Genomic DNA, 13,200 nt, shown 5'->3' with positions numbered 1-13,200 from the left:
TAGGGACACCACGGATCTTCTTACTTATTGGAAGTATAGAAAGGGTGCTCACTAGATCTCTCCCTGTTAATCCCTCACTATTTGCTCCCTGCCTCAAGCGGAGGTTGGCACCCTAATATCCTGCGCAAGTGGCGCCCCCACTCGTCGACGGCTCTCCCTAGAGTAAGCATCCCTATTACTCCCTCCCTACAAGAAGGAAGAAAAGGAGAGTATATCATTTAAACCCTTAGGGTGCACTGTTTGTAAAGTAAAAATCCAAAAAGTTTCCCTTTGGAGGATGTATTTGTCCCAATCACCTCCTCTCTGATTTCTGGAAATTTTTTCAATACCTATGAAACTGATCATCTTAAGATCTCCCTTATGGGTCTGGATAATATGATTGGCTACTGGGGTATCGCGTTTGTTGATGGTATCTCTATGATGCTCTCCTACCCTTACCCTAAGTTCTCTCTTTGTCTTGCCAACATATTCTAGACCACATCTGCATGTCATCTTATATATTACTCCTACTGATCTACAGTTAATAAACTGATGGATGGGGTATGTTTTTCCTGTGTTGTTACTACAGAATGCATTATTTTTTTCAATCGAAGTACAGTATTTTGTTGTGAGTTCATTTTCCCCTTCACCGTCGATGTCTGATGAACTCCCTCTTCTGGTGAGGGAAGGTAGTGAAGCTGATTACCAAACACCTGATCTGGTTGATGATGACTGGGTAACAGGAAATTCTGACTGGATATAAGGCAGTCGACGCCCTTCTGAGTCGCTGGTGATTTCTCTGCTGGATTCTTGGAGACCAGTCTGATTCCTGCTTCCCAAAGATAAGTTTTTGCTCTGCTATTGAACTTAATAGTTTTGTTTTGTTTACCTTGTTTTTTGGAGTTCTGCCATCCCCGGTCGGGGGTGTGCTGAGTTCCATTTTTGACTCTGATTAGTTTGTCTCTTTGCTCTGTCTTCAGAATTTACCTGAGTGCTGATATAGTCTTTTTGAAGTCCTAGCGACTTCAGGGCCTGTTTTTCCTTTCAGACGGTTGGGACATTTTTTGGTAGGGCTTTTTACGGATTGCAGACAGCAGCTTTTCTATCCTGTCCTTTTTAGTTAGCTTGGGCACCATCGTTTGCTCAACCTATCTTTCTATCTGTGTTAGTGTTTTCATCTTGCTTCACCGTCATTATATGTTGGGGACTGCCTATTGCTTTGGGGTCTGCTCTGGGGCAGTTTAGATTTCCCCTTTCTTTCTTTAGGCCTATTTAGTTCTCTGGCTGTGTTCGAGGGGTCTAGGGCATTGTAGGAACCCCCCACGGCTACTGTTAGTTGTTGTGGATAGGATCAGGGGTCTGCAATCCGATAGCTACCAACCTCTCCGGTTTTCTGGACTTAGCTTGTATTTTTGTTTTTTCCTCCTTCGGTGACTCATTCATAACAGTATTTGCAGCACCCACATTTTGAAGCATCCTGTTCGTTTTCGTTGGGTGTCTAACCATGTGGTGCTGTCAACACTTTTTGGGGCAAAATGGCTGCGGACCAACCTAACTATTAAAGAACGACCTTTCTTGTATGTAATCTGTGGGTATGTAGGTATAACTTTTGTAAGATCCTGATCCATGCATAAAATTGGCAAATGTCGGTTTATTATTTCTTTTATATCATTTGCTCCATTTCAATATTTTGTAATGAATCTTATAGTTCCTTTGTCCTTGGCTTTCTGCATTGAGATGAGTAAATCCTTTCTATCTCTAGCCAAAGATGTCCTGTAGGCATTCCTTAGAATTCCATCTGGGTATCCTCGTTCTAAGAAACGGGATCTCAAGTCATCAGCTTGTATCTTATAGGTACCCTGATCTGAACAATTCCTTCTCATGCGAAGGTACTGCCCTTTAGGAATACCTTTTTTCAGGGAAACTGGATGGTTAGACTCCCATCTCAAAAGTGAATTAGAAAATGTGGGTTTTCTATATGTCTTAGTTAATAGGCGCCCATTCTCCCCCCGTTCAATCAGGACATCTAAGAACGGTAATCTATACGCATTTACCTCACAGGTAAAGCTATGGCCTAGATCGTTCTTATTGAGGCCTTTAACAAAGTTACAGAAACCGTTCTCATTACCCTTCCAAATGATGAACACATCGTCCATGTAGTGAAGCCACAGAACAATATTTTCCTCCGCTACTTCTGAATGCTCTCCGAAAATGGCATTTTCCTCCCACCAGCCCAGGAGCAGATTAGCATATGATGGTGCACAAGGGCTACCCATCGCAGTGCCCCTGAGCTGGTGGAAGTACTTGCCATCAAAGAGGAAAAAATTTTTGGTTAAACAAAATTCAAGGGCCCTCATCACAAATTGATTGTGTTCCACATATTGTAGACCCCTCGTTCTTAAGTAGTAGTCCGCAGCCATTAATCCCTTCTCATGGGGGATCGATGAGTACAAGGCTTCTACATCGATTGAACCCAATATCATATTGGTGTCCAACTCAATGTTATCCAGTTTTAACAAAAGATCAGTGGTGTCCCGTGTGTAGGACCACAAATGGTCTCAAAATTTTATCAACATATAGCCCTAAATTTTGGGTTAAACTCCCAATTCCAGAGACTATGGGTCTTCCTCTTAGTGGTACTAAGCCTTTGTGCACCTTAGGCAGGGCATAAAAAGTTGCCACTACCGGACTTAGAGGGAGTAAAAAATCTCTTTCATTTTTGTCGATTAATTTTGATTGGAAGGCCCCATCAACCAGTATTTTAAGTTCTCTAAGGTATGATTCTGTAGGGTTATATTCAAGTATCTCATACCCCATGGATTTCTGCAATAGAGAGTAACACAGTGTTCTATACTGGGCCACATCCATTATTACTGTGTTGCCACCTTTATCTGATGGTTTAATTACCCTAGTGGCATCTCTCCCTAAATCCAGCAGGCCATCCATTTCTGTTTTGGTAAGATTACGAGGTCTACGTTTTTGAGATTTTTCTAATTCAATCAAATCTCTGGACACCAAATTAGAAAAGACATCTATGGCGCTTATATCATTATTGGTTGGTGGCAAACATTTGCTTTTATTCTTAAAATCCGTAAATGGACCTTCACCATATTCATTGGGGTCTACATCTCCCAGATGATATGAAAACCTGTACTTTGATTGAAAAAAATAATTAATTCTGTAGTAACAACACAGGAAAAACATACCCCATCCATCAGTTTATTAACTGTAGATCAGTAGGAGTAATATATAAGATGACGTGCAGATGTGGTCTAGAATATGTTGGCAAGACAAAGAGAGAACTTAGGGTAAGGGTAGGAGAGCATCATAGAGATACCATCAACAAACGCGATACCCCAGTAGCCAATCATATTATCCAGACCCATAAGGGAGATCTTAAGATGATCAGTTTCATAGGTATTGAAAAAATTTCCAGAAATCAGAGAGGAGGTGATTGGGACAAATACATCCTCCAAAGGGAAACTTTTTGGATTTTTACTTTACAAACAGTGCACCCTAAGGGTTTAAATGATATACTCTCCTTTTCTTCCTTCTTGTAGGGAGGGAGTAATAGGGATGCTTACTCTAGGGAGAGCCATCGACGAGTGGGGGCGCCACTTGCGCAGGATATTAGGGTGCCAACCTCCGCTTGAGGCAGGGAGCAAATAGTGAGGGATTAACAGGGAGAGATCTAGTGAGCACCCTTTCTATACTTCCAATAAGTAAGAAGATCCGTGGTGTCCCTATTCAGCATGCAATAACATAACACACCAGATATTTCTGAACATGATCCCTTCAGTATATATATTTTTTTAGGTGAAAGTCACTATAGATGCATCTTATTTGTCCTCTTTCTATTGTAAATGTGAATGCTATCAAATTGGATATGGAATCTTTGCAAGGTGTCCATTACTAAGGTACTCAGCAATTTAATATGTCCGAATTAGCTGAGTTTCATATTTTTGATGCAGTTGTTTCCAAGGATGTGGATAATTAAGCTACACAAATGTTGCTTAACTAGGAGACTGCAGAAACCCAATATGTCTATAATGTAATCCTTTAGACACACAGGTAAAGTATAATGCAGCATCAGGTTGCCATAGACACTGTAAGTCATGTGAGCGCTGTGGCGATGACGCTTGGCTGCTTAGACGGGACGTGATGTGAATGGCCCGAAGCCAAGCCCAGGAAGTGGGGCACGCAGATAGAGAGGGTCCATTACAAATGGAGGGAACGGAAATGATGTACCCGGCGTCCGGAAACTGACAGGATACCGCACTGTGCTCAGTTACATATAAGGCAAGAGAAAGTGAAACCTGCGCACTATGTTTCTAATTGAACTCCATAAACTCCCCTGATGAGTCCTGAATAGATAAAAAGCGTTGGGAGATACAGTGTGGGAATTAGGCCGTCCAGATGATTGCAGGCATGAGAATATGCTGAGACTGGGGGCCCCCTTCTTCAGGAGCACATGCACAAGCATCGGTGTATAGGACTAATACACCTGAGATGAGTATAATGACATACTTTTGTCTCACCGTGAGAGTATTTATTATGCAGGAATATTGCGGAGTACAAGGCATTAATTTACTGGACTCCATGGGTACTATGTATGGTTCATATTAACCTGTGAGAAATGCTTTTATAGTACGAATTCTTTCTGATGTGGAGCAATAGATACTCCTTTTTTGATTCGCCTTGTCTTGAAGAGTATTGATAATAATTGAGATGGAAATAGGAATAATAAGGTTTGAGTTCCCAAAGAGGATACTGCAATAATTTCAATAAGTGTTGCCATATATGCTAAGATAGTATTTTGGGTAACATACCTGGAATACATCCAGATACACTGGTCATTCAAGCATATTTTGGCACAAAAAAGGAAAATTTATTCTGTCCAATATTAAGACAATATAAGGCGTCTCAGCCAAGGTTGCTGTTTTTATTGGCACGATTGCACGGGCACTTTTTTCTGGCACTATTTTGGCACTTTACAGTTTTTAAATTGTGATTAAAAGTTAAGTTTTAAATATTTTATGTCCATACCAATTTGCTACATATACTTTTGATCGGTATTGGTAAAATAGACCTCTGCTTATCTAGCCCAAAGCTTTCAGTATCCGCCCCTGGGCTATGCTGTGACGTGTGCCTTTTTATTAAATGTGCACACCTACGTCACTCTGTACCTGGCTCCTCCTAACTTCTCCTTTCTAGTCCTCCTGGCTGAACTCTCTGGCTGGATTTGCACAACTCCTGGAGGTGAATTTTTTTGGGGGGCCTCATTCAGACTTTTGCTATGGGGACTGGGGCCCCATGATTTCTATGTACGCCCCTTCCACAAAATCCTCCAAAGCGTCATTATAGTCAGAAGTCAAAGGCTAGAGTGTGAGGCCCAGGGATCTCAGCGCTCATAGTGGTGATTAGAAGATGCAATAAGGAACCAATTGGTGGCTGGAGAGGTGATTGGTGAGTTTTTTGCATCTTACATTTCTTATGATCATGGGTTTGTAGCAAAGGCCGAAATATAATTGGTACTCAGGGGCTACATAATATAGGTAAAGAGGCTCACTTCTCCCTGCATAGCAGGTGAAATTGTACATTGTGATGAGCTATTGGATCACAAAGGGCTCTTGTAGTGTTCTTGCACAGGGGCCCTCTTCAGTCTGTGTAGACTCCTAATCTGGAGAGATTCAAGAGCATAATATGGTATATAAAATTAGTGTTGAATATTTTCTCTGCATATCGAATTTCCCCGGAAATTTGTACGTACAGGCAAATTTGAATTTTGCCTGATCCACTCATCTTTACAATTAATTATATACCATGAACATCTAGCAAAACTGTTTTTTTTTTTCTGGGGGGAAATGCACTTACCAAGTGGTATATCTGTTAATTTGGCCCTTTTCGAAGTAGCCTGGATCTTATGATTTTTTTTTTTTACTTCCTACATATCAACCTCAAGGACTAAGTGTTCACATGTTTTTTAATATCTCTCATACCTTGACAAGTGCCATTGTAACAAAATAATAAGTTATTCAATTTACCTGTCAGTGGTTTTGACTGGTCTTCATTATTAACATTGCACATATGGTAAATATTGCAAAATAAGGTCAAACAGATTATTAGAAAATTAAACCATAAGAAATTGAAAGGGAAGCTAGCTCCAAATTGAGATGTTATTTCTTATTATGTTGTCAGCCACTTACACTATTAGAAAATCCTCTTGTTCTCTAGTTGGTTACAGTTAGGTTACTCTTTTAATCTTTTTTGTTTGTTTTTCTTAGTAGGTATTTCAATAATGAGTGATACAGATTTTATGGTACTTGGGTTCTTGAATTCCTATTTGTAGTCATTTAGGCTAAGTTCATACAGCTGTACTGAAACCTGTGTTAGTCACGTTGGCATATTGTGTATGTGACTGACTCCGAGTGCACCTTCTAGGTGCTCGCACTCATAGTGAATGAGTGTATAAGCTGCTGCTATTTACATGCACTTGTCAGGTTTAGAGTTGAGTGACTTTTGTCAGATCGGGTTTTGTGAAACCCGAATTAAACAAAATTTGAGTTGGATAAAACTGGTCCGACTAGAGCAAAAAAAGTCGGAGTTTCGTCCGAAACCCGTCCCCAAAGCAAGTCAATGGAGAATAAAAGTCGGCATTGAGTGGATGAATGTCATCCGCTCAATGCTGACTTTTATTTCCCATTGACTTGCATTGGGGTCGGGTTTCGGATGAAACGTCGACTTTTTTTGCCCTAGTCGGACCAGTTTCATCCTACTCAAATTTTGTTTCATTTGGGTTTCACAAAACCAGATCCGACCAAAGTCGCTCAACTCTAGTCAGGTCAATAAATAGAGCAAAAAAGTGGTGGATGCTGTGATTTTTTTCCACCTACGACCATTTGGAAAATTGGTCATGTGCATATTGACTATAGTGGGTGCATAGCAAAGGAAAAAATATTAAATTTCACTTCACCACTGTGACAGCTGTTTAAGCCCTTCCCGACCAATGACGCCTATGTTGGTGTCATGAAAATCTGTGCCAATACGACCAATGACGCCAATGTAGGCATCATGGTATAAATCGTGTTCCTGTGGGTTGGGTGACTGGGGTCACTGAAAGGTTACCCAACCCACAGATACAGGAGGCTTTGTGCTTCACCCCAGGGGGTGGCTTTGCCCCCATGGCTACAATCGCTCTGATTGGCTGTGGAAAGTGAAACAGCCAATCAGAGCGATAATAATATTTCATCAATGAAATTTGATGAAATATTACAATCCAGCCATGGCCTATGCTGAAATATTATTGGCCATGGCTGGAGACAGTATTCTGTCCCCACCGACTGACTGCAGCAATCTGCTGCCACCATCAGCATCTCCCCCTGCCTTCCGATCACCCCCCCTTCCCCCCAGTATCCTACGAGTCCCACTGTCGCTCCCAGTGTCCCTCTGCCATGGATCATGGGCGCCACCATCTTCCAAAATGGCAGGCGCATGCGCAGTGCGCCCATCAAATTTGCCAAGCTGTAGATTCCTTTCATTCATTTTGATCACTGTGATAGATCCTATCACAGTGATCAAAATAAAAAAAATATTAAAGCAACCCCCCTTATCACCCCGATAGGTAGGGACAAATAATAAAATAAAATATTTTTATTTTTTTATTAGGGTTAGGGTTACAATTAGGGTTAAGGTTAGAATTAAGGTTAGGGTTAGGGTTAGAATTAGGGTTAGGGTTAGAATTAGGGTTAGGGTTAGAATTAGGGTTAGGGTTGGAATTAGGGTTAATGTTGGGATTAGGGTTAAGATTAGGGTTAGGGGTGTGTTGGGGCTAGGGTTATGGCTAGGGTTGGGATTAGGGTTAGAGGTGTGTTAGGGTTATGGTTAGGGTTGCGATTATGGTTTGGGGTGTGTTGGGATTAGGGTTGTGGTTAGGGTTAGAGGTGTGATGGGGTTAGAGTTGGAGTTAGAATTGAGGGGTTTCCACTGTTTAGGCACATCAGAGGGTCTCCAAACGCGACATGGCGACACCATTGATTCCAGCCAATTTTGCATTCAAAAATTCAAACTGTGCTCCCTCCCTTCCAAGCCCAGACGTTTTCCCAAACAGTGGTTTACCCCAACATATGGGGTATCAGCGTACTCAGGAAAAATTGCAAAACAACTTTGGGGGTCTAATTTCTCCTGTTACCCTTGGGAAAATAAAAAATTGGAAGCTAAAAAATTATTTTTGTGGAAAAATTTTTTTTTCTTTTCACAGCTCTGAATTATAAACTACTGTGACGCACTTGGGGGTTCAAAGTGCTCACCAGACATCTAGATAAATTCGCTGGGGGGTCTAGTTTCCAAAATTGGGTCACTTGTGGGGGGTTTCTACTGTTTAGGCACATCAGGGCCTCAGCAAATGTAACATGATGCCGGCAGACCATTCCATCAAAGTCTGCATTTCAAAACTTCACTACTTCTCTTCCAAGCCCCAATGTGTGCCCAAACAGTGATTTCCCCCACATATGGGGTACCAGTGTACACAGGACAAACTGTACAACAACTTTTGGGGTCCAAGTTCTCCTGTTACCCTTGTGAAAATAAAAAATTGCGGGCTGAAAAATAATTTTCTGAGGAAAAAAATTATTTTTATTTTCACCGCTCTGCCTTATAAACTTCTGAAAAGCACTTGGAGGTTCAGAGTGCTCACCACACATCTAGATAAGTTCCTTAGGGGGGTCTAGTTTCCAAAATGGGGTCACTTGTAGGGGTGCTCCAATGTTTAGGCACACAGGGGCTCTCTAAACGCGACATGGTGTCGGCTAATGATTGGAGCTAATTTTCCATTCAAAAAGTCAAATGGTGCTCCTTCCCTTCTGGGTCCTACCGTGTGCCCAAACAGTGGTTTATGACTACATACAGTATGAGGTATTGGTGTACTCACGAGAAATTGCCTAACAAAATTTAGGATCCATTTTATCCTGTTGCCCATGTGAAAATGAAAAAACTGAGGCTAAAATAAAATTTTTGTGAAAAAAAAATCCTTTTTTTTAAGGAACAATTTGTGAAGCACCTTGGGGTTCAAAGTGCTCACTATGCATCTAGATAAGTTCCTTGGGGGTCTAGTTTCCAAAACGGGGTCACTTTCGGGGGAGCTCCAATGTTTAGGCACACAGTAACTCTCCAAACGCGACATGGTAACCACTAAATATTCCAGCATATTTTTCATTCAAAAAGTCAAATGGCGCTCCTTCCCTTCTGAGCTCTGCCGTGCGCACAAACAGTGGTTTATGACCACATATGAGATATCGGTGTACTCAGGAGAAATTGCCCAACAAATTTTAGGATCCATTTTATCCTGTTGCTCATGTGAAAATGAAAAAATTGATGCTTAAAGAAAATTTTTGTTGAAAAAATTAAAACGTTCATTTTTTCCTTCCATGTTGCTTTAGTTCCTGTGAAGCACCTGAAGGGTAAAAAAATTATCTTGAATGTAGTTTTGAGTAGCTTGAGGGGTGCAGTTTTTAGAATGGTGTCACTTTTGGGTATTTTCTCCCATATAGACCCCTCAAAGTGACTTCAAATGTGAGATGGTCCCTAAAAAAAATGGTTTTGTAAATTTTGTTGTATAAATGAGAAATGGCTGGTCAAATGTTAACCCTTAGAACTTCAAAACAAAAAAAATGTTGCTTCCTAAATTGTTCTGATGTAAAGTAGACTTGTGGGAAATGTTATTTATTAGCTATTTTGTGTCACATAGCTCTCTGGTTTAACAGAATAAAAATTCAAAATTTGAAAATTGCAAAATTTTCTAACTTTTTGCCAAATTTCTGATTTTTTCACAAGTAAGCGTAGAAATTATCCACCTAAATTTACCACTTACATGAAGCCAAATTTGTCATGAAAAAAACAATTTCAGAATCACTAGGATCCGCTGAAGCGTTCCTGAGTTATTACCTCACAAATGGACACTGGTCTGAATTGCTAAAAATGGCCTGGTAATTAAGGTAAAAATAGGCTTGGTCATGAAGGGGTTAAAGTGCTCCAGCACGGATGTAGTTGTATCCAAACTAAGCACAGCTGTATCCAAACAAGGAGCGTTTTTCCCGAGAGCATTGAAGGAACAGTAATAGATGTTTTGCACAAAATTTCTTAATATTTAATGAACGAAAAACGTTACACGTTGTGACAAAAAATTCACCACTCACCCCCCTTAAAGCTACGTGTTTCGGTGGATGCCTTTATCAAGTTGTTGTCACAACATGTAACGTTTTTCATTCTTTAAATATTAAGATGTTTTTTGCAAAAATGTCTATTACTGTTCCTCCATCGCTCGCTGGAAAAACTCCCCTTGTTTGGATATAGTGGGTGCATGTTTTTTTTGTGTATGGCAAGTAGTGCACATGGACAGCACAGATTTGTTTAATATGGCTGTATCAAGGAGCCTGCCTCTGTAGCTAAAAGCACCACGGAGGAACGGTTTAGTTTGGGAACTAATTTTCTTTTTTTTTTTTCATACTTATTATATAATTTTTAATGCTTTCCTTTTGGAATAATACAGAAGGGAAAACTAGCAATGCCTATGAAAGGAGCTGGATTAGAAAATAAGATTTGGCTGGATTAGAAAATAAGATTTGAAAGAAAAGGAATTATTATTTTATATATTATGGTGTAGTAACCACTGATTCCGCTAGGGGGCACTGTGTGGATGTCCAAGGAGAAAGGATGAATGGCAGAATACGGAATGGCCATTATGTATCCCAAAGTGGGTGGCTTTGGGATGGAGACTTATGTGTTGTTCAGCAATGATATTGCTGAGGTGTTGCTTCAATGTATAATGGAGAAGTCTCCAGGTAACTAGAGAGATGGGCGGCCTGGTTACCTACAAACCCATCCAGGGGTGTGTTTAAGAGTGTCATAATAAAGTATATGTGTGGCTGTGTGTAATAGGACCTTTAGTGAGGTCATAGCCATGTGATCACCTGTGGGTGTGGTTATGGACCATATAAGGTACCTTGGGTCCGGTCACATGAGAGAGAGCACATGGATCTGATTGAGCCATGTGGAAGGTCCCAGCAGGCCTAGGTGGAAGAAGGTGTGCTACCTTCCTAAAGACCACGTGCTGAGGCTGCTGACTCGGGGAGGCCTATGGATATTGGCTGTATGTGAGGACGGATAAGCCTCCTGTGTTTTGCTGAGGCTCCAGGACTGAGCCTGAAATCATGGACATTTATGTTTGCTTTCACCTGAGCTAAAGGCTATTCCTTGTGTTATGTGCTGCCTTATGGGTTATGAAGCAATAAACCCTGTGAACTTTTTAAAGGAACGTGCCTCCTGGTTGTCTCCCGTCGCACCTAAGCGAGTTGAATCCCTACAATATTTTATAGATTTACTATTTTTGGATTTTTTTAGTAACTTGTGACTTGATAAATTCTAGTTTAAAATGTTACTTATGCAATCATAGAGCCTTGGTAACATTCATTAAAATAATACAAGGAAAGAAAACAGACTTTATATTCCTGATACATTTCTCTTTAGCTGACGTGTGTCACGTAGCTATGGGAGTCCAAGTATCATATGATTCTGAATGCGTGAATACAACCAGAAGATGGATTATTGCTGTCTGATAACATATACTATGTTTGAATGGAAGAGAATCACTTGGGATGTTAAAGAGAACAATGGTAACACAGCATGAACTCATTGTATCTTCCATCCTGACATATCATTCATACATGAACAGATGAGATCTGGGGGATTGACAGGATAATCAAATATACCCTACTCCTGCTAGGTGCTTGTGACAAGAGAGCAGCCTTCGATATATTGTTATTCAGAGAGTCTGTGCACACATACTGTCTATTGAAACTATCATAAAACTATCTGAAGATGATTAATGTTGAGTACAGACTGGATTTTTCTGACATCAGTTTTGATTTGAATACAGAGCACAGATGACAAGGTTGATTTTAAAAGAAATCAAACCTTTCTTTCTCAGAGTTCAGTTTAAGTAAGCCAACTAAATTATACGTATTTCTCTTTTCTAGGTACATTTAAACACCATACAAATAAAGATAATAAATGTTTATTTTTGCAAGATCAATAAACTCAAATTCTATGTTTTATCATCTAATCTATAAATATAATATGCAATGGTTAATAGCTATTGGTATTTAAAGGGAATCTGACAGCAGGATTTTACCCCCCAAAGTACTTATATGAGCTTATAACTCTTTCAAAGACAAGTTCAGCAATACATTTACAAAGCAAGTCCATTGCTCCGCTACTGAGAAATCACCATTTGAACTGACATGGAAATAAAGGTTAAAAGGCTATTGCAGATCTGAAGCCTCTGTCACTCCAGCTCTATTCCTCTGCTAATGCCGCCTCCTGCTTGACTGACAACTCATTTGCCTGAAGTTACACTGTATAGAAGCTGTCAGTCAAGCAAGAAGCAGTTGTGCTGGGTGGGGAGCAGAGCTGAAGTGACAGAGACTTCAGATCTACAAATACTTCTTCAGCATCATTTGCATATCAATTCAAGTGCTGATTTTTCAGTAATGGAGGAACAGATCGGCCAAGTAAACATATTCCTGGACTTGTCTTTTAAAGCGCTACTTGAACACAAATAGGTCGGATGTGAAATCTTGCTGAAATATCCCTTTTAAAGTCAACTCTGTTACATAACAAATGACTAAGTTCTATCGCCTTTATATACAGAACAGAAGCCTTTGTCATCTCATCCAGTCACCTGCAAGTCTAATCTGTAATAATAGTGGGCAGAAACTCAAAATGGCTGTCTAGAAGCAGGCACACATAATACAAGACAGTTTCTTGCGTCTAGAGGAGAACTAATTTTCATTTTTGGGGGCAGCACAGCGCTTAATGGTTAGCAGTGCAGCCTTGCAACGTTGAGATCCAATGTTCAAATCCCACAAAGGATAACATATGCAAGTGGTTTCAATGACTTGTGGTGTTTTAAGTTGCAAGCTACAGTTTCTACATCAAAATGTTTTTTCTGTATTATGGTATTGCAACATGTTTTGTATTAATTTACAATGCTGCATCTGTAATTGACAAAGCTATGAAATATTTGTAGATGTGATTTTCAGTGACCAAGAGAATTATTTTAAGAAGTGGTTATCTGAAGCATGATTTATTAATATATAAATTATAGAGGGGATTCTACTTGTACAATGCTTGTCACAACACAAGTGTCAAGTGCCCTGGATCAGGGGC

The sequence above is a fragment of the Dendrobates tinctorius genome, unplaced genomic scaffold, assembly GCF_039654945.1.
Source record: "Dendrobates tinctorius isolate UK_male_01 unplaced genomic scaffold, ASM3965494v1 ptg000060l, whole genome shotgun sequence".
In the NCBI taxonomy this organism is placed as follows: Eukaryota; Metazoa; Chordata; class Amphibia; order Anura; family Dendrobatidae; genus Dendrobates; species Dendrobates tinctorius.
Note: the sequence above shows the minus strand (reverse complement) of the source record.